This window comes from Cupressus sempervirens, chromosome 6 (assembly GCF_028749045.1).
Source record: "Cupressus sempervirens isolate cs-2001-9-10 chromosome 6, ASM2874904v1, whole genome shotgun sequence".
NCBI lineage: Eukaryota > Viridiplantae > Streptophyta > Pinopsida > Cupressales > Cupressaceae > Cupressus > Cupressus sempervirens.
Genome location: NC_143123.1, coordinates 705,571,036 through 705,595,302, shown reverse-complemented (window position 1 = coordinate 705,595,302; position 24,267 = coordinate 705,571,036).

Here is a 24,267-nt window from a genome sequence, read left to right as displayed (position 1 = left end):
GAAGTAAGCTATGGAAGATAAAGCCATGATTGAAGAAGACAAAAGAATTTTGGCCAATACATTGGAAGAGAAGTCAATAGAGATGACTAGGATTTCCAACATGCAATTAGATACTCTAAGTTAAATGATGAATGCTAGCTATGAATTGAATGTCAAGGTCATTGAGATAACTACATTGAAGTTGCATCTAAAATTCTTTGTTGGATTTTAGATTCAATAGAACAAAAATGGTATATACATTAATCAATTGAAATATATCAAGGAGATTGTAAAGAAATTTGGAATGGAAGATTCAAGACTAGTTGGAACCCCTATGTCTACTAGTAGACATAAGATTTCCAAAAATGATGATTCAAAGGAAGTAGATCAAACCACATATAGATCAATGATTGGAAAATTGTAGTATGTAGTGCATACAAAGGCTTGATATTACATTAGTAGTTGGTATGGTGGCAAGATTCTTAGCAAATCTCATAGAAAATCACTTGATGACAATCAAGAGAATCATGAGATATCTAAAAGGTATTGAAGACTATGGCTTATGGTACAAACTTGGAGGCAATCTAGACTTGAACATGTTCACTGATTCTAATTAGGTAGGAAGTATTGGTGATAGGAAGAGAACTAGTGGTGGAGCATTATTTCTTGGTAAAAGACTAGTGTCTTGGACAAGTAGGAAATAGAATTGTATCTCTCAATCCATAGTAGGGGCTGAATATGTTGCATCAGTAGTTAATTGTTCTAGCATTGTTTGGTTCAAACAACTATTGGAAGGAATGAAGATAGAGATCAAAGATCTAGTATTCATATATTGTGATAACACTAGTGCAATGAATATATCAAAGAATCTAGTTATTCATGCCAAAACAAAGTACATTGCAATAAAATATTACTTCTTAAGAGAATTGGTGCAAGATAAAGAAGTTAGATTGGAATATGCAAATACAAAAGAACACATTGCAGACATATTCACCAAGCCATTATCTAAGGATTTATTTTAGTATTTATGAGGTAAGCTATGGGTCATTCCCCTATCTAAAGATCACTAAATGAAGTTTAGTAATGCATCAACTAGAATCTATTGAATATCAATCAATTGGTGTAGTATTGACAAGAGCATATTGCAAATGAATCAGTATTTAAGGTACATTGATATTAATAGAATTGTTGTCTTTGACATGTTATGTCAAAGAGGGAGAATTTTAATATCATATCTCATAAGAAATTTTAATTAGAAGGAGAATTTTTCTATAAGAGGGAGAAATATGCTATAATAGAGATGTCTAAGAGGGGGAATAAACTTGGTAGGAGTTGTTGTAGATAGAAGTTTTATGACAGAGGGAGAAACTGAAGATAGAAAGAGTTCATAATGATAGAGAAAGCTCTCATAGATGTGAATTAGAATGAAACTAAGGATATGGTCTTTACTTTATTCTTATTCCAAAATTTCATTGTTTTATGATATGGCGTGTTCCCATTAATGCCAAAGAGGGAGATTATTGGATACAATTGATTAATTGTGTATTGTATTTGATGTTACAAAAATGTCATATCATTATTAGTCAGTGCCTGTTGAGCTCACTTGGGTAGTGAAGATAGTTTTTTGTGTCTATTGAATGTTCCTATGTTTGCCTAGTTCAGAAGATAGTGTCTACTAAGTTCACTCAGGTGTCAAGGGAAAGTTTACAAAAGATGAGTGTTAATCAAGCTCACTTGGTTAATGAAGGAAATGTTGGATGGAACAAGTGCTAACTAAGCTCACTCAGTTACCAAAGGATCTTTTCAATGTCAATCAAGTTCACTTGGTTATCAAAAGAAAATCATTTATGAGTTAGTGTCCACTAAACAGGGTCAACTAGAGAAGGATTTTCTTATTTTGGCATATTGAGTTCAACTAATTTATCTATTGGTTCTAGCCAATTGAGGTGATGAATATAAGTTATTCTAAGTTGTATATTGGCTAACTTGATAATATGAATAATATAAGTATAAGGTCAAGTTGAGAATTTGAAAATATGAAAGAGTGTGATTGCATGAAAGATTTTGAAGATCTAATGATGTAGTAAGGAAGAAAATCAGAAGGATAAGAAAAATATCTTTGTAAAGCTAAAAGGATATATTTAATTAGGAGTGATCAAGTACAAGCCAAGAAAAAGATCTATAATCAGTAATTTAGTTGCATCATAAATTAGGTCATCTCATTGTTACTCTCTAACCATTGTAGCAATGATCTAAATCTCTTAGCAGAATTGGCTTAACAGCTATTTGTGAAACCTCTAACAAGGTGGTAGTTCTATTGAATTGTGTAAAGACCTCTAACAAGCCACTCCTAATAGGGTAATTAAATCCTTTAATGGTGTCACACCTAACAGTGCATTTTGTAACCTTTAATAGGGTTGGCTCCTAATAGGACTCACTTTAGAAGAGTGAAAATAGTACCTAGTTGCAATTGGTGGTTTTCCCAAATTGGGTTTCCATGTTAAATCCTAGTGTCAAATATGTTAATTTTTATGTGGTTGTATCTAAGTTAAAGTAATGATAATCATAGATAACATATAAGATTTTCATGTTAAGTACTTACCGAGCATATTCAATATTTACCAAGTTATAACATTTCATGTGTATTTACTGAGCATCAACAATATTTAGTTTTCAGAGTTTATTTTGTACTAAAAATATTCTTCCTCTAATATGCCAATTGGAAATATAGATTTAACATCCATTTGATAAACTTTGAAACCTTTGTATGCAAAATAAGCAAGTAAAGTTCTTACTCCTTCCAATCTAGCAATAGGGGCAAATATCTCTTCATAGTCAATTCCTTCCTCTTGTGCATATCCCTTGCAAACTAATCTTTCTTTGCTCCTTGTGACTTCACCATTTTTATCTAGCTTGTTTTTGAATACCCACTTAGTGCCAATCACATTTTTGTCTTTTGGTCTAGGAACTAGAGTCCATGTTTTGTTTTTCTCTATTTTTTCAATCTCTTCTTCCATGAGTTTACTCCAGCCTACATCTTCTAAATCATCTCTTACTGATTTTACTCCATGTTTTGTCATTGGTCTAGCATCTTTATCTCCAATGAATTGTGTATCAAGATGATGCCTCTTCACATGTTTGCACAATATTGGTTCAACTCTAGTTTCTTCAATTTGTCTCTTAGGTTCAGAGTCATTGTGTACATATCTATTAAGTAGTTCAACATCAACTAATCTTAGAATTAGAATTTTCTTCAACTTCATTTTGTAACTCGGCATTTGAATGTAACTTGGTTCCTGAATGCAACTCAACATTCATGGGGTGTGACGTGGCAGTCACTAAAACTTGTTGTTGGTTTGTAGCTTGATTTGTAGCATCTTCTTTAGAAGGAATACCTTCATAAAAGTATACAAATGATTTGTATTCTCTTGGTTATTTCATAGTTCAGCATCATGTACTTTTGTATATTCAGCAAAATTTACATTTTCACTTTTCACAACTTTTTAATGTTAGTATTTCAACAATTATAAGCTTTACTTCTTGTGGAATATGCTAGGAATATACCTTCATCACTTTTTGAATCTAGTTTTCCATTCCTAAAGTCTTTAAGAATGTAACACTTGCTTCCAAATAATTTAAAATATTTCACATTGGGTGAGTATCTATACCATAGTTCAAAAGCTGTTGAATGAGTACCTTTCTTGACTTGTACATGGTTCAAGGTATAGACAACTATACTTATAGCATCTCTCCAGTATTGCAAAGCAAAATTCTTCTCCATCATGAGAATTCTAGCATAGTCCATTATAGATCTATTTTTTCTTTTAGCTATTTCATTTTATGGAGGGGTTCTAGGGGGAGATGTCTGTCTCTTTATTCCACTGTCATTACAAAACAACTCAAACTCATTTGATGTGAATTTTCCTCCTCTATAAAATCTCAAAAACTTCAAACTTTTACATATTTCCTTTTCAAATCTTGCTAAGTACCACTTAAACATTTGGAAAGAATCAAATTTCTATTTCAAAACCATAACTATCATCATTCTAGAATAATCATCAACAAGTAGCATAATGTACTTATCTCCTTTGTAGATTTGCACACTAATTGGACCACACAAGTTAGTATGAACAATCTCTAGTATTCCTTTAGAGGTATAAGTATTACTCTTAAAACTTGACTTTGTCATTTTGTATAACTAACATTTTTTTCACATTACATTATCAAGCTTCTTCAATTTAGGAAAACCTCTAACTTTCTTCATGTTACTAATACTAACCAGGTTATCAAAATTGACATGACATAACCTTTTTTCTCATAGCCACACATCATCAAATTTTACAACAAGACAAGTAGAATCCTTTATGTCAAGATGGAATAGATTACTTCTAGTTTGATCACCCTTTCCAATCAGTTTCCCATCAATGTCATATATCTTAGCAATCTTGTTTTCAAAATCAACCTTACATCCTGAATTATTTAGTTGTGACACACTCAACAAGTTATAGTTAAGTCCTTCAACATAGTAAGCATTATCACATAAAATCTTATCTATGAGTTTGATAGAATATTTTCCCTTTATCAAACATGGTACATCATTACCAAATCTTACACTATTTCCATCATAACAATTTAGGGTAATGAACTTACTTTTGTCTCTAGTCATGTGATGTGAACACCCACTATTAATGATCCATCTGTCATTCTTGTTCACACAAGTCACAAATGTAATTGCCTTATCTTCATCAGATTCATCCTTCATTGCAACATACACCACTTCATCATCATTTTCATCAGATTTTGCCCTTGTTTTCTCTTTAACAATGCAACATGACCTTTTGCCTTTGTCTCTATTGTCCTTGTTGTCTTCATCTCTTCTACTCTTATATTTGTCATTACCTTAGTAATTCTTCTTCTTTGGGCATCTAGAAAAAATATAACCAACCTCATTACAATTGGAACAAATGATAGGTAATTTATCTTTGAACTTACCTTTACCTTTGTGGAATCTCCTTGTAGGTTTTAAAGATATTTTAAATCTTCCTCATTTGTATCACTGTAACTAGACACATACTTTTTTCTTCTTCTTTTTCTTCTTGTTAGGTTCCTTTAATGATGCCTTACCTTTGAAAGTAGATTCTATTAGCATGAATTTTGACACTATGGGGGAGCATTATAGAACATTGATATGATGACTATGTTTTTCATTGATGATGAAATAGTAATAAATCTATAAAGACTGATAGAGCTCCAGACTATGATTTTGTGTATTAAGAACAATATATTACTTACCCATCTATGCATAGTTACCATCACATACTATAGTATGTCTATGCTACAAGGGTAAGTGAGTAGAACCTAATTTGCTAATCTGTAGAAGATATGGTTGATCTATAGAGAACTATAATGAAACAACATATTAGGAAACTAGATCCTATTGTGTGATTGCTACAATTCATCAAAGATGTAGTGAAAGGTTACACAGTTAACTCAAGACAATATATTGACCATTGATGATGTTAGAGAGTGCACATGTATGGAAGTTGCATGTGTGGAATTTTATTTATAATTGTGAGGTGACAACATTAATTTAATGTGTATTTATTTAATTAATGTATTACAATTAAGTGGGAATCCAACTCAAAGATTTATTATTGAGCATGGTATAAATCAAAGATGCTTTCCATGATTAAAATATTGTGAGAGTAGATAAGAGTTGCAAATTATTGAGCAGAAGAGTAGAGTAACTTACCAATGAGTGCAAGTGACCTTAAGAGTTATTGTTGCTAAGTATAGAATTCTAGATCCGATTGCATGGTTTGAAGGATGTTGCCCAACTTTTTGTTCTCTAACCAATTTGCAAAGTAGAAACTTTGTGTCTAGTAAATTCCTAAGTATGTTTGAGTCTAAGTCTAATCCCCCTTAGGTGGAAGGATTCTTCATCTTCCCCTTCCCCACATGTCATAGTTGAGTGGTTTTCCTTTTGTGTTGTGAGATTTTGTAGGGAGTTTAGTACCTAATCTGATGGAGATTCTCATAACATGAAAAGAGCACTTAGAAGAGTTATATATTCTTGACATGCATTATTTTCCTCATGAGAATAGAAATTCACAAAAATTCAGACATTGCCTTCTCCTTGGTGGGTTTTCAACCCATGAAGATGATTTTCTGCAGAAAGTAGCAAATGATACATACGGGCCGAAGTAAGAAGGTAGAAAGGTGTCATACGAAAAATTGAGGTTCCTATTATAATTATCTACTTCAAGAATAATTTATAATCTATCACAACTCTCAAAATCACTGTGGGCGGAAAACTAGAAACTAATTTCTCCTTGGTGAGGTTTGAACCCATGAAGTCAGTTTCCTGAAAAAGCCAATTATGAAGGAAAAGAGGAAAAGGTGGGTCTATAATGACTTCTCACACTACTTATTGGACATCTTTGAACCCAAATGGAACTATAATAAAAAAGTAAATTTGAAAGGAAAGCTTGGGCAGAGAAATGAAAATTGCCTTCTCCTCAGCGAGTTTTCAACCCACAAGGACAATTTTTTAGATTTTAGAGAAAATCAAGTTGGTGAGTGAATGAAACCCATTTTTTGTTTGCTAAACCTCTCAAGGTGATAATGGAAGAAACCTAACCATGGTAGGAAAGATCTACTAAGAAAAATTTTCTTTAGTGGATATTTTGTTATAGAGTACTCTATTTATAACTTTTTGAAACTTAGTGTAAAATGGGAAACTAAATGTGAAAGATAGAAAATTACCATTGGCCCAATATAAAAGTGAAAGGACATCATGTTATCCATTGAAAATATGCATTTAATATTACAAAGGACCTCTCCTTTAATTCATTCATGTGGCGTGAACCCTAAAGATTAATGGATGGATTAAAACTTCTATATAGAGATATATGAACACTTGCAAAAATTATCACTCTTTCTCAAACTATTATTCTATTAATTTGCACAACTTTTATTTGAAAAGCTAGCATCTGTACACTTACCATTCTTTTGTTTTCTAGATTTTGAAATTCACCCATGAACAAAATGGCAACTAGATTCACGAGTTTTGATGGATTAAATGAAATCAAGTTTTCTCTATAGAATTTTAGTGATACCTCTCTCCATTTCTTTGACATGCAAGACTTTCAAAAAAGGGTGAAATTAGAGCCAATCCATCCCATTACTAAGAAGCTTTGAGGATGTAGGCTAGTTGAAGTAGCCTATTTTCTAGTTGCAATCCAAGCTCTTGAATTGATTTACAAATGCATAAATCATTATAATCCAAACACCAGGTAGATTGTATTGCCAAATATCATAGTATTGATCTCTATTGATAGGAAAACTATGCTAAATTGTCTTCGAGTCTCAAAGGGAGAAGAGTTCTCAGATTTGACAATTGGTGGAGCTATCTTGACATTTTTCACAAAGAAAATGGTCTAGAGGAAAGAAATTATGCAATCATGGTTCCAAAAACCCTGAGGCACAAGGAGTAAGGTCCCTAAGACTCTATTTGGTAATAATCTCAAACCTAAGATTGTTGACATCATGGTACTCTTGTAAAAAATTAATGGTGAGGAAGAAGCTTTGAACTTTGTTGAACCATACTTCTTCTTGGTGCAAGTTATTTATTCTGATACCCAATATATTGATTGGGCCTACAAGGTAAGTGAGAATCTGTCCAATGCTCTTAGTGCTAAAAAAATCTACAACACATTCTATATTTTCTATTTCCTCATTTAAATGTTAGCTTCTCTACAATTATGGCCAGGCCTCCCAAGGGTGGAGAATTTTCCTGATGATGTGAAGTCTTATGAGTTCTACCCTTGTTTACAATAGGAGAATAATTATGTAGAGTATATAAGAGTTAATGATGCATTTAATATGGGAATTTTTAGGGAAATCCAAGGGTGTCTAGAAAGTAGATTTAGCCCAAAAGCTATGGTGGCTATCAGTCAATTTGGGAGCTTTTTCATCCAGTTCTCATCCTTTTCATATTTGTGTCTTGTAACTTTTTATGGGTTTCCTTTGAAGCTACCAAGGTACTCAAGTGACATGATCATGTTGATAGAGATCATTAGGTAGGTGATTTAGGTGAACATGTTGAACAAGAGCTTAAAGAAGAAAGGCTATGAGTTCCCTATGAAGGTCGGAGCTTTTAGTTATGAATCTCATTTTGATGTGAAGGACATGCTAAAGGTGTTTGAAATAAAGTACAAGTTGGAAATGTATGAGGTCCTGAGACCTATGTTTGACCCAAATGGATATGCAAAAGATGTTCTTCAGATAGGAAGTGTGATTAAGCACATCACCACTATAGAAGATTTCTGGGCTGATTGCACAGATGAATTCAAGAGCTATGACTATGCTTTTTCCAGGCTCACAGTAGATCAAGTGAAAATGTATGGAATCAATCTTGATGTTGCAGGAGTTGAGGATGATGTACAAAATATATACACTAATAGCTATCTAACAAGGTTGAGGGATACTCCTATTAGTTCTAAACCTTATGAAGATGCATGTGAAGATCTAGAGGTGATGATGGCCCAAATTATCAAGAGAACTAGGGAGTGGGTCTAGTTGACCATGGCAAGGAAGAGCTAAAGAAAAAATGCACTAGCTCAAGGCTCCCTAGTAGCTGCAATGGCTCCCTCTTCTAAAGTTGGAACCTCAAGTGTGACACTGGCTATTCCCTAAGGACTAGCCCAACCATCTAGTGGAGGTGATCAACCTCCTGATAAGAATATCCCTATTGCAAAAAATTGCCATGATGGCTCCCTCTTGGTGATCAAATCCTCATCAAATGTTAAGAAGAAGAAGGAATAAGAAGCCAAAGATACAATAGTCACTCCTCGCCCTTCACCTCATAACAATCTAGTTCTATCAGTAAGCCCTGTACTCCTTTTACCAAGTAGCCCTTAGGTACAAGTGGTAGATGTGGGAGATGGCAAAAGAAGTGACAATGAATCCAATGAATCTAATGAGGTGGCAAGGAAATCTGAGGAAATGGAGAAAGCTCAAGGTGTGTTGTAGTAGGTTTCATAAAATTTGAAGAATCCTTTTTCTTTGACTGCCAAAGCCACCACTCCAATCAAAAGGAAGATGTTTAGCATAGACTCTCTAGGAATGACCTCTAAAGTAATAAGTATAGCTTCATGGTTGGAGGATATCTTAGAAAGAAAAAGGAAGAGGAAGGATGAAGGTGCTCCAACAAGGATACTCTATCCCTTTCCATCCACTCTAGATCAACATTGAGCAAAGTCAAGAAGAAAAAGACTTTGTCCATCCTTGGGCAAGATAATGAAATAGGGCATCTAATCATGGAAGTTTCCAAGCCCATCAAGGAAGGAAGATTGGAGGACATGTCTCCTGATGACTTTTCCTTACACTCCATAGATCTTGGAGAAGGAAGACATGACACCAAGGTTGGCTTATGGAAGTAAAAAAATGAAGTAATTGAAGGGTAATTAGAAAGCCTCATGTTGTTAAAGGTCAGAGTAAAGGCTGAAATATACAAGAACTAAACAGTTTCATTGGGCAATTGGTCACCACATTTGCAAGCATTTTTGGGATGCCTATGACTAGTGACCCCACTATTGTAGATGTTCAAGCTCTCATCTCCTAGCTCTAGGAAGATAAACATTTCAAGAAAATTGGTAGAGAGTGGAGTGGAAAAGTAAAGATTGAAGGACTCTCCATCATAGAGTAGATCGACAATGCTATACTAAGATTGGAAATAGAGAAGGACAACATAGAGCCTCATAGAGCCATCTTGCCCACAAAGAAAATCAAGAGTGATGATTGTGTTTCCTTATTGAAAATGATCATTCACATGAAGATAAAGGAGGTTGTAGAAGCAAAAATATTGCCTAAAGGGGATGAACCTATAGTTAAATAGTTTCAAAGCATCCAGTTCAATCTGAAATGATCATAGTAGTAGAAGAGGGACTAAAGGAAACTGAAGCTAGAGTAAAGGAGCATGACAGAGACTATGAATTACTAAGAGCCTTTCACATAGAATCATAGTCTAGTGGGAAAGGAAAAGAAATCATTGGAATACTTGTTATGCAGACAAAATTTTCTAAATTTATAGATGGTCTGACAAAAATAACTTCTAATCTCTAGAACAAGATATCTAAATTATAGAAGCTTGGTGAAGGTGTGCTTGTGGCCATGGAAGAACTACAAGATCATTTGGGAATTGTCAAAGATCTAGCCCAAGAGTACTCTAAATGACTCTTGAGTTACACCAATGTGGACATTCATAGGCATTGGGAATCAATTGCAATCATTGTAGCTGCTAAGGCCTATAGGGAAAAAGAAAAAAAGGGAAAGAAACCGAAGCGATTCATATTCCACCTTTTCAATTTTTGTTATGTGATCATTGTAATAGAAAAATTGATTGCTTTCCATTTGTCATTTTTTAGTTGATGAACCAATTGAACTTCCCTTGTAATGGTCATCTCAAAATCCTATATGTATGTTAAAGAATGATTAATAAAGGGTCGGAAAATTTTTGGTGTGAAATACTTAATGTTATAGAGTTAATTGAATGATATTTTTGTATCAATTATTTTCTTTTCCAATTTGTTAGATGTTAATTGTTTTATCTTCATTTTGTCTGAATTGAGAAGGAAAGAATAGAGCTTCATTCCCTTGTTTTTAGGCAACAAACTAATTGCAATAAGTATAATTGTTATGAGTTTAAAAGAGATCTCTTAGGCATTCATTTTATTATTTAGTTTTCTTTTCTCTATAATTAGTTTATGATAAATTTAGCATAGTAGTAGCTAGCATGCAATTTTAAAACCATTCAATCATATGAGTTCATAGGATGTGTGAAACTCATAAATTTAGTTAATCTTATCTAAATCATTCGTTGCCTGGGTTAAAATCTCATATAGTTTTAACTTGGTTAACCTCTCCTATTCTCAGGTTAAGAACATACCCCATTAAACTTAGGATAAACAAAATTCATTGCAAATCCATAATAGGGAGCTAAACCTAACATTTTAGAGGGAATTTGGCCTTACTAGAAGTATCGTAATCAAAATTTGTTCACAAATTAGGGCACTTGTGATTTAGAACTAGAAAGAATTAATCTATTTACCAACAGATTTTTTGTTACTTTGTTGGGGAGATGAATAGTCACTTGACTAATAAGCATATATCATGAGGAAAAAGGGTACTACCTTATGAGAATATTTTTCCAATGCTCCAACTTGATCTTGGTTTTCAAGATGAACAAGTAGACATAATCTCATCTCTTAATACATTTGTTTGGAGAAATAGGAGGAAGTCTGAATACTACAAAAATGCTAGCCAAGTATTGGAAGAAGAGGAATCTAGAGTTGAAGCATTAGAAAGAGCTGTTTGGAGGAGAGAAATCCAAAGGGCTGAAAGGCAGTTAAGATATGAAGCTTAAAGATAAAATTAATCTAGCACCCTAGAACAAAGAAGGTTTCTCCAAAGTACCAAAGAATAGGGTGGGTAAGACCCTATTTTTGATAAAATCACAAAACTTGTTTTACCCATCTTAGATCTTCCTAAGCATAAAGGTAAAAGAAAAGTTAGAGTAGACCATATTCACTTGTTAGAAATCAAAGCTCTTCACATACTGCTTGCCAGGTATTGGCCTTACATGAAGTTACTACTCCACTAGTTGTCAATTTTCCACCATACCTTGCTACAACAATTATGACTACTCCTTGGGCTGTAGCAATAGGTCCATTAGCACTATAGCCTATGACCCACTCCAAGCTAGTTAAATGAAGAATTTTCCTAAATTTTCAAGTGATGGGAAGGTTACCATAGATGAACATATTAAGACCTTCTTTGTAGCTACTCATATCTTAGGGGTTACACATTAAGATATTGCTATAAGATTATTTGTAGAGACCTTGACAAAAAGTGCAGTAGATTGGTTATATCATTTAGATGATGGCTCATTCACCAATTGGGATACAATGAGAACAACCTTTGAGACAAGATTAAAAACTATAGAAGATGAACACGTCTTGTTAACATAGTTGACATCCATTAAGAAACAACCCACCATGAGCAGGAGGAATTTCATTGTGACTTTCAATAAGATCACTAGTAGAATCCCCACTACGAGTAATTTGAAAACATTCTTCATAAGTATGATGCCCCTAGATATTAATTATGACTTAAGAAGGGCACATCCTATAGATTTGGTAGATGCATAAAAGAAGGTAGTTGAATTTGAAGATGACTTGATTTTAATGGGAAATTGGAAATGAGAACTTCAAACTAAAGGAAGTTTCAGTAATACCACATCATCTAATGAAATGATTCAAAAGCTATCAAATGAGTTGGTAGCAGTAAAGAGTTAAATAGCTATGTTTAATCAATCTTACCAATATAATTATCAAAATCCACTAGGAAGGAATAATGATGGGAAATTTTTGCAAGGTTCACAACCAAGGTTGGAAATTAAGGCCACACCAAAGAAAAGAAACATGTGCATGTTTCATTTGATAATAGATCATGATAGTAAGAGCTATCTAGAAATGACTTGTATGATGCATTTTTTATCCACCAATGAATTGAATACCACAACTCCTTGTTCAGAGTTAGATTTGTACTCAAATGGCGACTTTGGAAATTTATTTTTGGAGTATGAGTTAGATTCTAAACCTAAAGGTGAATTTTATGTAACTATTGATGGAACCTCATACACAGTACTAATAAAAAACTCAAGAATTCATACTCTAGTCATGTTCTAGGAAATGAACCCAATTCTTCATCAAATAATATTCACATTGATCAAGGAGCATTGACATCTCAAACAGGTAAGGAAAAAATCCCTTTTGATTTCATCCAATTCTATGAAGAGTCAAAAATGCAAATTTCTACTATAGATTATTTGAAATCTCATCCCTTTGAGTTAAAAATATTGGTAGATCATTGTAAAGGGAATCCTTTAGATTTGAATCACAAAGTGACCATTAAATAAGGGGATAAAACTTTGGCATCTAACCTATTGAACCAAGAGGATTCCACTATCTTAGCAACTTCTCCTGGGTAAAAACCTGACCCATTTTATATTTCACTATATATTAATGGATGAAAATTGAGAAATTGCATAATAGATTTAGATGTATCATACAATGTGATGACTTATTTTGTAGATAAAGCCCTAGGTCTCAATCTTACTAAAGTTCATGGAAGGTGTTAATCTATGGACACCAAACAAGTCCCCTTGCTTGGAAAATTCAAAGATGCTTAAGTGGCCTTAGCTTCTCATCTAGAAAAGAAACTATTACTAACTATTCTAGTTACAAATATTCTGGCAAGCTATGGAATGCTCTTAAGAAAAAGTTTTTGCAAAGGTCTAGGGGTGAGATAATGTTAGATTGGTCTCAAGAAGTCATACCTATAGGGAATAAGAAAGTCAAGTTGGAACTTGAGGAAAAGGAAAAATTTATGATCTTGAAGTCAAATGACCCTAAGGCCCAAATTTTTTATCAAGAACTAGAGTTTGGCAATTACATGCTATTTACTAAAGATACCCTGAATGAGCAGGAAACTGGAGATTCAAAAATAAAAGCCCCTAATAAGGAAAAAGAGTCATCATATATATGGACATTGGAATTTGATGGAAGTTTTTCCTCATCAAGATCCAGTGTAGGTGTTGTGTTAATACATCTTGAGGGAGAACCTAAACCCATGGCTTTCAAATTGGAGTTTGGAAATACAAGTAACATTGTAGAGTATGAGGCTCTACTAATGTGGATAATAGAAAAGGGAGAATGGAATAAAGATCCTGAAGGCCTAAGGTGATGTAGAGCTCATTGTAAAGAAAATTAAAAGGAAATGCTCTATAAAGAATCAAAAGTTGAAAAACTATAAAAACAAATTTTGGGATGAAATAGAAGGGTTTGATGCTTTTTCTATTGAATTAGTACCAATAGAGATGAATTCCAAAGTAGATTCACTGGCTATTTCTTCTTCCTTTTTGTTACCTCATCCAAAATTTAAAGATAAGAAGTATTAGGTCAAACTCATATATCAAGCCTCTATTCCTGACAATGTAGAATCTTGGCAAGTCCTTGAAGATGACAAGAGTTTGCAGTTGTTCTTAGAAAATGACAAGGATACTTGAAAACATCAATCTAACAAAAAAAATAATGGAGACTTTGATCATGAGCCAAAAGAGGATCAAATTGGTGAAGTCCAATTATGAGGTAATATCATTCCCCCATACTTTGTATCTTTGGAAAAAATATTTAATAGACATGATGCTTACATAAAGCAGAAGAGGGTAGAAAAGGGTCCTAGTGCTGGTGAGTATGAAGGAGTGAATATTGGAGATGTTTATAATCCTAAAATGATCAATATTGGAAAGTGTTGTTCAACCAAGGAGAAAGAAGCTTCTAGAAAACATTTTCATACAATACCAAGATGTATTCACCTGGAGCTACAAGGACTTGAAAAGTTATAGGGGTGGGAAGGTAAAACATCAAATTACCATAAAGCTTGACCTAGTCCCCTTCTAATAGAAATAGAGGAATTATAATCCTAAAGTAGTTGATGCTATATTCAAGGAGATAGAAAAGATGTTAAAAGCAAGGATAATCTATCCCATTCATTATTCCAAGTGGGTAGCAAATATAGTGCTAGTTCGGAAGAAGAATGGAGAAATATAAATTTGTGCTAATTTCCAAAATTTGAACTAGGCATCTTTGAAAGACAATTTTTCTCTTCCCAATATGCATTACCTATTGCAAATAGTAGCTGGAGTTGAAATGATATCCATGCTTGACAATTTCTCAGGGTATAATCAAATAAAAGTAGAGGAGAAGGATCAACACAAAATGGCCTTCACTAGTCCATAGACTACCTTTCAAACTCATTAATGTTGGTGCTACATTTCAAAGATGCATGAGTAAAACATTTGTAGATCTAAAGGATCAAATTATAGTCATATACTTTGATGACCTCACCATGTTTTCAAAGAAAAGGAAAAATCACATAGAAGATTTGAAGAAAGTTTTACAAAGGTGTCAAGAACATGGAATCTCCCTTAATCCCAAAAATTCTATTTTCTATGTTACAAAAAGAAAGCTTTTGGGTCATATAGTTTCCTAGGAAGGTATTAGAATTGATCCAGAGTGGGTGGAGGCCATTCAAAGGTTAAGCTTGCCAGTAAACAAAATAAGAGTTAAGTCATTCTTTAGATAGGTAAATTTCCTCAGAATATTTGTCCTAGGTTTCACAGAAAATACTAAATGCTTTGTAGATATGATGAAAGGGAATTCAAGTTTTAAATGGAATGGAGCTAGGAAACAAGCTTTCTAGAACATTAAGACTAGCATTGCTAATGCTCCAGTACTATGTCATCTAGATTATAAATGGGATTACATCATTTACTATTATGCCTCTGACCACACTTTATCAGCAATACTTATGCAAGATAACAAAGAAAAAATACAAGCTCCTATAGCTTTCATGAGCATACCTCTAAAAAATCATGAGTTGAAATACTCACAAATTGAAAAACATTCTTTTGTAGTAGTCAAAGTACTAATGAATTTTAGATTCTATATCTAGCACTTGCATTCTATGGTCTACATTCTAGATGTAGTAGTAAAAAGCATGTTGACACAACAGGATGTAGGGTGCAATGCTAGAGGAATGTGGATAGATAAAACACAAGAGTATGACATTAAAATCAAGCCTACCAAGATAGTGAGAGTTAATTCTTTGTGCAAAGCAATTGCAAAAAATAGGATTGTTGAAGAAACAAAGGAATCAAGACAAAGGAAATTAGTATTAGCAATAGGCATGCAAGATTCTTGGTTTGAAAATATTACTTACTTGTTGACATATGGAGAATGTTTAGAATGCATGATAGCAAGATAGATGAGAGATCTCAAATTGAAAGTAGCTAAATACATAATTTGGGATGAGAAATTGTTTAAAAGGGCTATAGATGGTACTTTTCTCTGATGCGTTGATAAGAAATAGTAAGAAAAGTTGTTGAGAACCTTCCATGACAAAGCATGTGGCAAACATTTCTCATCTTTAGTCACAGCTTTCAAAATACTTAGATAGCATTACTACTGGCTAGGAATGTTTAAAGATGCCTACTCTTGGGTGGAAAATTTGTGAGAAATGTAAGATGTTTGTCAGGTGACCTCAATTAGCTACTGTTCCTCTTAGACATGTCATCATTGAAGGTCCTTTTCAACAATGGGGTCTCGATTTCATTAGACCTATCAACCCAACATCTACTGCTGGTCACCATATGTTATAACTATGACTAATTATTTCACTAAGTGGGTGGAGGCCAAAGCAACTAAGAAAACTACTTTTGAAGTGGCATGTGAATTCCTTAAAGAAAATATAATAGTTAGATTTTGTGTTCCTATCAAATTGGTAGTGGATAATGTGACATATTTCTCTTCAGTTGAGATTATTCAATTTTATTTTGAACATAGAATTAAAATTAGCCACTCATTTGACTATTTCCCACAAGGAAATGGTTAGGCAGAATCTAGCAATAAGAATTTGATGAATATTGTGAAGAAATTGGTGTCAAACAATCAGAAGACTTGGCACAAGAAAATTCACAAGGCACTATGGGCAGATAGGGTGACACCTAAAAGGGAAATTGGCATATCTACTTTTGAATTGGTCTATGGGACTAAAGCCAATCTCTCATTACCCTTGGAATTAGCTACAAATAAACTGATAATAGTAATTGAAGATGATACCTATAGGGATGTATTAGAGAAGAGGATTCTATACTTAAGAAAACTTGAAGAGGAAAGGGAAGCAATCCTAGATCATATCACACACCATTAGATGCATGTGAAGAACCTATTTGATAAAAAGGCGAGGCTACAAAAATTCATGATAGGAGATAGTGTGTTATTGTGAGATAAGTGAAGAGCTCCAAAAGGTATGCATAATAAATTTGATAGTACTTTGTGGAAAGTCCATTTCACTATTCATCAGTCGTTTGAAAATAATTCATTTAAATTGGCATATCTAGATGGTGAGGTGCTACCTCTAACCTACAATGGTCAGGATTTGAAGCTTTATCAAACTTCAAATTGAAAATAGGTAACCCTTGTACTATACTATAGTTACATTTTTGTTCCTATTTTTTTTCTTGGTTAGGTTTACCTTGCTTTCCTCTTTTCCTTGCTTTTTTGTTTTTCTGTTTGCCCCCTTTATTTTTGCAAAACCAAATATTTTGGATTCCATGCTTGGGTATAGTCTACCCAAGTCCCCAGTCTGAGCCAACTGTTGCCCCACTTTTCATTCTCTAACCAATTTTCAAAGTAGAAACTTTATGTCTAGTAAAGTCCTAAGTGTGTCTGAGTCTAACCCCAAGCCCCCTTAGGTGGAACAAGTCTTCACCAAATTTTTCATCTTCCCCTTCCCTACATTTCATAGCTAGGTGGCTTTCCTTTTGTGTTGTGAGTTTTTGTGGGTAGTTTACTACCTAATCCAATGGAGATTCCTGTAACATAAAAAGATCACTTAGAAGTGTTATGTCCACTTGAGATTCATTATTTTCCTCATTAGAATAGAATTTTGTGAAAATCTAGACATCACCTTCTCCTCGACAGGTTTTCAACCCATGAAGGCGATTTTCCACGAAAAGTAGCTAATGATACATATGGGATGAAGTAAGAAGGTAGAAAGGTACCCTATGAAAAATTGAGGTTCCTCATAAAATTATCTACTTTAGAAAGCAATTAGAATCTTTCACAACTCTCAAAATCACTCTAGGTGAAAAACTAGAAACTGACTTCTCCTCGGCAAGTTTTCAACCCATGAAGTTAGTTTCCAAAAAAAGCCAATTATGAAGGAAAAAAGAAAAATGTTGTAGGAAATATTCAAGACTAAGAAAGGTTATAGAGAGGGAAGGGGTGAAGTAGTAACCTTTAAAAATTTATCAAATTCACCACTTTATAGCAATATACCAATTATCATTTATTGATCTAATTGCATGCATGAGAAACTAAAAACATAAAAGTATCCACAACACTTGAACACAATAATTGGGTGACCCAAAAACCTTCCAAATAGAAAGTAAAACTAGGGTGGGGATGGTACCCAAAAAACTTCAATATTGTAGCATAAAGTTGGCCTATTAAGGCTTATGATGATCACTTTTGATGATCTGCCCTGTTAGGAGCAATTAGGACTGCTAGGTCCACCTTATTAGAGGTTTTACAAACACACAATAAAGTGTGCACTCAGTAAAGAGATTTTGAGAAAAACTATTAAGTCTATCTTGTTTAAAGGATTTAGACTAATTTACTAGTTAGAATGGAATAGTTGATATCTAATTTACAATTGAATTACTAATAGAGATTATTTGAAGTACTGATCACCTTTTGTGATGGATATGTCTCTGCTACCTTCAATATCTACTTGATCACATTCACATTCTTACATGTTCATTATCTTGCATACTACATTGGATATGATACAATACATTACATATATATACCAATCCAATTTACAATATTACAAAGTTGGCCCATATGAAGACACTCAGGTTCTAAAGATTGACTTGCTGAAGTTCTGATACTCGACATCCACTATCATTACTTGGCATCATCATGCATTTGGTAGAAGTAAAAACTCAATCCATACTAATCACCTCAAAGTAGTCTCAAACTTGGTCTACACTAGTGACTCAATAGATATTGTGTTACTTGTCATAAACTGAATCACTCGGTAAACACTAGTCATCATACAATTTGGTTAACACTAGCTTTGTATTCCATGAATTGTTGGCTCCATAGAAACTGCAAAGCTCAGTAATCACTGGAGTGCTTGGGTTGAACTGCTAAACTTCACATTAACTAAATTCCCTTGGTAACCACTGGAATGCTCGGTGGCCACTTACAATTAGTCCAGAAGACTCAGTAGCAACTATGGAGCTCAGTGGCTATCGAATTAGATGCCAAATACTATAGACTATTCAATGAGCTTTGTAGCCATACAAAACCTGAATAGGTGTTGTCACTAATAATAAACTTGATTGATATGTCAACAATCTCCCCCTTTGGCATTAGTGACAAAAACACTTATTAGCCAAAACTTATATACATCACCATGTGATACTTGCTCGGTAGAATATACTATTTTGAGATTTTTCAAAATTTATCTTTGTAAGTATATATAGTATACTATATAACATATCTACAAAAATTCTCTTCTACTATATAAATTTTCTCCTTTGCATGATTCTCCCCCATACAATATACATAGTCTCTCCCCCTTTTTGACAATAATGTAGAAGATTTATTCAAAACTATATTCAAGATTTATTTACATGGAGACACCAATATGAGATAGAAACTCAAAATGTACTTTATGAATAAGTGCTAGAGTTTTATCCCAATTTTCTTGCAAAATCTTGCATGTATGAAGAACAATTTGAACTTTTGCAAAGAGTTCTATCATGTGATCTACAATAGATAAGTTATTGTCATGGATCAATATTTTTGAATAAACAACGTGTTTCTGCATTGTATCCATGATAGGAAGGATCATATTCTAAATATCAATAAATGATGAGTAGATCCTTGCTTCTTCTCTCAAAAACTCTACTTGCATATCTAACCAAAATCTGATCTTCATATTATGGTTGCAATTGTTGTGCACTGGCTTTTTAGATCCTCATCAATCTTTGTCAACTTGCTTTTTATCTCCTTTGTGAACTTGGTAACATCACATAACTTCACAAAAAGTGATGTTACATTGGTGCAAGAGGTTTCAAGATTGGTCAAAATTGAGGAAAGCTCAACTTGTTGAATGGCAATTTGCTAAGCAATGTGCTCAAGTACTTTATTATCAAATTTCTTTTTTGCTTTCTCAATTAATTTATTTTGACCACTAGAGTCCTCATTAAACTTTTGGATTGCCTCTTCTAATTGAAATAAAATAGGTTGAGAAGTATCAACCTCAATACCTATAGCCTCAGACAAAATATTCTTAGCATCATCAATAATTTTATATTCTCTATCTCTCTCCTCTCTCAATTTCTTTGGCCTTGCCTTCTTTTGGAGGAGTTGACCAGCTATATGCATTTGATTTGTAGTGAGATTATCAAAGTCTCATTTGGGAATTTCTATTTTTTCATCTAGATCTATATCCTCTTCTATCTCCTTTACTCAAAAATCTTGTACTCGGTTAACCTTGGGTTCAACTGTCCTTGTACTTAATGCCTTTGTATTCGGAATGGAAACAATTGTAGATATACTAGGAATTTCTATGAAAATTGATATAGTACTTATTGATGGAATACTAATAGGAATGCTTGTTGAATCAAAAACTGAAGAATTCAAAACTGAAGTATCTATTACTAAAGTAGACAAAATTGTAGTATTAAAAATTGAAGTACTTACTGCTGAAGAGCTCAAAATTTTAGAAGCCATTGTACTCACTTTTGATGAATGCAACTCAAGAGCTGAAGAAGAGGGAGGTTGTAGCTTGGTAGATGAAGTGGTGGTCACTTCTATCATTAATGTGCTGAACTATGTGGAGGTGAAGAGTGATTCGATGTTTGAAGTACTTGTAGTTGTTATAAACAAACTTGTTGAAGTTGTCTTTGAGCTTGATGTAGCACTTGGTTTGCTTGGAGAGTAAGGAAGTAAGGCAATAACTACAACTACTATCTTCATAGGGTCAATCTCCTCATCATCTTCTTTGTCTTCCTCTATAGCTTCTTTCTCTTTATCTTCTTCAACTTCCTCATTGTCAAAATGTGTGGGCTCAGTGTAAGTTTCTTCTTCCTCATCATCATTTTCATCATCCTTAACTTCTACTAAGAAGTCACTTTGTTTATGAAAATGATAAAAATTCTTCCACATGCTTGTGGCATTATTAACCACATGCTCTATATCTTTGATCAAAATTAAACAAGTATTAAATCTAGGAGTCATCTTATCTTCATTTTTCTTTAAGGACTCTTTTACCTCAATATCTATCATGCTAGGTAGCAACTACCTCAAGATTTATGCATAAATATCTTTTGTTGTTTTCATTGGAAATTCCCATCTTGAATTAATTTTCTCTAATAATTCATTAGAGATTTGGGAGGCTATCTAATCTAGTGAATACTTCCAATTTCCCATTTTGGTTAACACTAGTTCTTCAACCTGTTTCTTTTCTACCTCTAATCTTGTTTCATACTTCAAGGATTTGAATATTTTTATATACCTACACCTTCTTCCAATTATTTCAATTTTTCTTGGAAGGTGGGAGGAGGTTTTCTAAATACAATTTCACTACCTTTCTTCCTAGACCTTATTGTAAAAATTGTAGTGGATGGCTTAGGTGGCTTGGTGATGATCACCTTGCCTTTCTTCTCAAAGGGTTCTTCTTCCTTTTTAGATTCATCATTTTCCTCTTCATCTATATCTTCTCCTTTTCCCTTGATTAACATTAGAGGTGTGCCTGATTTTAGTTTTGCTATCCTCCCCTTACCTTTGTTAATCACTTGTGGGAGCTTTATCTCCAAATTTATCCTTGCCTTTGCCTCATCATAAGTTCCAAAATATGATGCCTTTGGATCAACAAGTTCATTAATCAAAGCTTCAATTATGTACTTTGCTTCATCGATATTCACCTCACAGGGAAGAGGTTTTACCAATACAATTCTAGGTTTTACTACCTAAATGTAGACTTTGTCACAGTCTACCATCATCTTTGTAATTGTCTACCAGCTTCTTGGGTATTTTGAACCTGTTATTCATTTTCTCTTTGAAAAATTCAAAGTAATTATCCATAATGCTAACAATTTCTCCCATTTCTGCAATGTATTCATTAATCTAATATAGTATAGGCATATCTTTCCTCCATACTACTATGCCTTTGGAAGGGAAGAATTTTTGAAATAGAAAAACAAACAAGTTTACAAAGAGCCAAATTTGCAAGGGTTGTTCTTGGAAGTTTGAGTACTTTCCATGTTCTTGTTGAATTATCTCAACAATAGATCTGCCAAGTCATAAGACAATTTTTTCTTCACAACTTTGTAAGATAAATCCATAGCTTCACATGATACACTATTAAGGTGGCTTGAACTATTTATCCTATGGGCTATCACATGTATCCCAAATTTCAGTTCTACATCAACTACACTACTAATTTTCATGCTCTGTCATCCCACTTAGCTAGGGTTTTCTTTTCCAGCTTAGCCCGACCTAGGGATTTGGTGGTTTTGGCTTTAGTGAGCATGGGAAGGCCAATGATGTGATGAATCATTTTCTTTGTAATCAAAACTAGTTTCTCAAGCCATAGCTACCCATTATGCATTCAGCTTAGAATGTATTTAATCCATTTGATTTGGAAACCTTAGGGCATGTGGCGAATGTATATCAAACCTTCATCTTTGAAATGTTTATGCTTAGGTTTGAGAACTCCATTAACACATAATTCACCTAGGGCATCATCCATTTCTAGGGTTCCAATTTCTTGAATAGAACACTTGAAATGAGTTTGAATATCATTAATAAGGAGTACCTTTAGAGGAAGTTGTGATTGAGCTCCACTTGGGATGAGGGTTTTTGTGATCACGAGCACAAGTTTGAAGTCTACCACTTTCTACTCGACTCCTCAAACCAACATTTTAGAACCTTTCTTCACTGTCCTCCTAGATGCCATGATTACTCGATAAATTATCAAACCCTTCAAAACCTTGCTTGCAAATTTCCTAGAGGTTGCTTGATCACACTAGAATTCACTTCTTCACAATAGCACTTAGATTTCATGGTGAAAAATGAGTTCAATTTCATGCTTCTTGATAAAACTTTTCCATTAATGCTTGGTACAAAGGTAGCTAGATTGACATCATGCTTAACATTATGCTTGATAGTAAGCATGACAGCCTGTCATCCACTATTCTATTGATTACTTGGTAAAGGTTCCTTGACTTGGTAATCATGTATGTCTTGTTACTCCTAACCTTGCATGGCAAAGTCCATGATTTGACCTTACTTCATAGAGAAGGTAACTTGGTGATAACTAATACCATTCTTCCTTAGTAATCCTTTTGTATCTTGAATACTAATTTGGATCTTTTTCACCTTTTAATTTGGAACTATTTAAATGTGATCATGATAGCACAATTCTAGTTCTCCTTTGGTAACCTAGTTGAGAATGGTGGAGTCAACCACTTCTTGAGTGACATGACCATCATTACTTGAACTAGCATCCTCAATAGATTTAGGAATCCATTGCTACCTCATCTACTTTCGAATGTTACCTACTTTTTCTTTCTTTTCATCTTCAACTCTACCTGTATTCATGCAATTCTGTGCTAGATGACCAAGTTAGTACAAGTGAAGCATCTTATGGTGGTATCTCTCTTCCTTGTGTGATGTTTAACATAGTTCATGCCAATTTGTTCATATTCTCCATAGTAATGGCATCTAAATCAGGTGTTGTAGTCCCAATTGAATGTTGCTTTCACAATTTTCTATACTAGATTGAATGACTTAGTTCTACAATCTGATGCCTTGTGACCTTGTTTCTTGCATTTGTGACACTTTCCCTCAAATTTTGGTTTCTCTTTGCATTAATTAGCCTTGTGACCATGCTGACTTCAACTTTAGCATTTTCCATTAAATTTTGCTTTACCATTACTCAAACATTTTTTTGATGTATGACCTATCTTACCATAGTGATTGCAAGTAGGTCTTTGATTTCTTTGAGCACCTTGTTTGGAGGATTCACCTTCCTTTTTGTATCCAATTTTTGGTTTACCTTTTTGCCTATAGAGATTTTTCTCATTTAGTTGATTCAATTGATTCATGTCTCCTTGGGATTTCATCATTCTTTCATTGATTTGATTTTTAGTGTTTAGGTCATTTTTCAATCTTTCACTGATTTTCTTTTGAGACCTTAGCTCATTTCTTATTCTTTCATTGATTTGTCTTTCTAAATTTAGATCATTTCTTAATATTTCATTGATCTATCTTTGGCTCATGATTTCCTCATTTGCATTGGAGATTTGATTCATAGGATCTACATGCTAAAGGGATTGGTTCTAGATTTCATTGTTTCTTCCATCCATTTCTTCTTTCATCTTGTTCCTTTGCTCTGAGACTTCACATAGCCTTACTGATTGAATTTCTTGTTCTATTTTCATCTTTCTTACTTCTTCTTGTAGGGAACCATTCTTCTCTAAGAGTTATTTGATTGCATCATTTTCTTCATCTGAACTACTTGAATGGAAAAAGTCTTCAATTCTTTCTTCAATGTACTTATGATCATTCATCTGATTTGCAAGTT